We start from the raw sequence: 2,500 nt of genomic DNA, 5'->3' as shown, positions 1-2,500 counted from the left end.
CCCCGCCCCGCCCCGCCCCGCGCGGAGGGGAGGAGGAGAAGGAGGCGCCGCGGCCAGCAGGTAACGGCCGCCCCGCGGCCGCGGGTCCTCGCTGCCCCAGCGGGGCGGAGGGAACGGCCCCTCTCCGCCTACAGGCCTCGCATTCGCGGGTTTCCCCCGCGCGTGGGGGGGCTCGGGGCCGGGTGGGGGTGGGGGGCGCTGCGGAGCCCGCGCTTCCAGCGGCAGCCGGATCTCCACACGAGAGAAGTGTCGCAGCACCAAGCGTACAGCAGCTGTGCTGCCGCCTTTCCCGAGGGCACAGAGGAACAAAGCTGCCACATGTGACTTCCCTTCAAGAAAGGATTCAGGCTTTTGTTACATATGTTAAAAACAAAACGCAGAACTCCGCCCTTGAGAAATACAGAGATGCTTTGTTTGAAAGCACGACCAATCATCATAAAACTACCAGTCATCATAAAACAGAAAATATTTCCTCCAGCAGTTTTGAAAGCTCTGACATGAAAGTCATTCCACCTACACACTTAACATGTGAAGTTAAATAGCTCAATTCTAGAAAGCTCTAGTTTATAGTGGAAATCAGTATCTAGAGGGAAAAATGCTTAACAGAAAGAAAAATAACACCTCCCCCCCCTCACATACTTCCAGTTTTGCTCATTAAGTCTGGTCCTCCTTCACAGCACGTTCCATGTACTTCCATGTCCTATCTGCTAGGAGTATGTCCTCGATTCTGTAAGTATTAATACATTTAAAGCATATTTTAATGTGAACTATTACATATAGTGAACTAGTGCTATCATCGTGTCACTTCAGAAGATAATGTAAATGGCATGCATCAATATTAAAAAAAAATAAGAAAAAAAAAAAAGAAAAAAGGGGGGATAAAGAGCCTGGGCTTCAAAAACAAAGAAGAGTACTAGTATTTGTAAAGTAGCCAGGCTCATGTGGCAAAGTGCAGCTAAAAAGTAACAATGTGCAATTCTTAATAAGGGAAGATAAACTTCCTTCTATAAAGCAATCATTCTACTGGAAGAAATAAAAGCTGATAGCACTCTGCTAGCTTAACTATTTTCTTAGCCTGTTCTATCAGTTGTCTTTTTCAAAATCCTTTTCTTCTTGTATAAGAATCCTAGGACTGTGCTAGAAATAGCCTATATCCCAGAAAAAGAGGGAAAAAAAATGGAGCTGAACAAACAAACCTGGAAGAAGCAAAGCATGGAGCTCGTTTTAGAGAGCATTAAGCAAAAGTTGCTACAAATGCTATATTCTACATTAAAACAATTAGGCAAATTACTTTATTTTATTCTTGCAGAACCAGTTACCCACATCCTTTGATTTTAATGATACTCTTTGAAATGATACAGACAATGACATTGGGATGTTCAGAGAGCCTGATGAGAATGCCATAAACCTTCGTTTGAATTTAGGAACTCTAAAGCAGACTGTAATGTCAGTGACATGAACAAAGCCCCATAAGAGCAGACAGCCACTCTGTAACCCCGTAAGGGTTACTGTGCAGATCTGTTAGTGTTTGAAGGAACGTAACAGCACATGACTTACTCTTATAACATGTTACGTTGATACAGCAGTTTATAATGAAGTAATACTTGATAGTTAATGTCTATTGCATAGGAGATCATACCAAAGAAATCCTAGCTGAGGAAACAGAAAAAGGACTGCCAGATGTACTGAAGGCTTTGAACTTTTGGTTGAGCAGTAATTGACTTAYTTGTAGTCTACTTCCTCTTGAAGCTATAATACCCAAGGGGATAAGAGTCACAAAGAAGACTAGGAAAGCTCTAAGCACTTATAGTAAGATCTGCAAGAGAACTATGAAACCCCTCCCCCTCTTTTCAGATTGTAAAACCTACCTTAACTATTGGAGAAATAGCAGTAAATTTGACCTTTAGGTTCTCAGTATCCCCCATTAAAGACCCTTAACTGAATGTTGTACTTGCTATAGTCAAAACAGTCTAATGTCATTAGAGTGAAGGTTATACAGCTTTCCCTCTTCTCCTCTGTACTTTCTTACATTCTTGTCACTATTTCTTAGCCTCTCTCTAGTTATCACCACAACTGACTATATTTTGGCTGCACAGTCAGAAGATAAGTCTAAATTAACTTGTGCCAGGAGTGCACTTCTGGAGCAAACCTGATCATCCTTGCTTACTGCACTTTGGTTTGCACTATAGAGCAGTCTCTGAGCTCAAACTGGATTCCTTTCAAACAAAGATAAAGCTGAAGATTCACTCTTTGAGAATGCAGTTATCATACCCCTGCCAATAATGAGTATTCAGGCTAACAGGATAGACTGGCTTACTCGAGTAGAACTCCAAAACAGGTACAGAGCTAATATTGGGTCCTCAGCACTATCTTGTGTGCTYTACAGATATGCTTTGCTGGCATCTCCTACTTGATGTAGGCAACGCAAAAGACACAAAACTAAGTTATTAGCACAGTAGTATTTATTGGTCCAAGCTCTGCTCCAGGCTTACTGATTGAG

This window comes from Rhea americana, unplaced genomic scaffold (genome assembly GCF_003343005.1).
Source record: "Rhea americana isolate MKP2758 unplaced genomic scaffold, rheAme1 scaffold_19, whole genome shotgun sequence".
Classification (NCBI taxonomy): domain Eukaryota; kingdom Metazoa; phylum Chordata; class Aves; order Rheiformes; family Rheidae; genus Rhea; species Rhea americana.
This window is presented reverse-complemented; position numbering follows the sequence as displayed.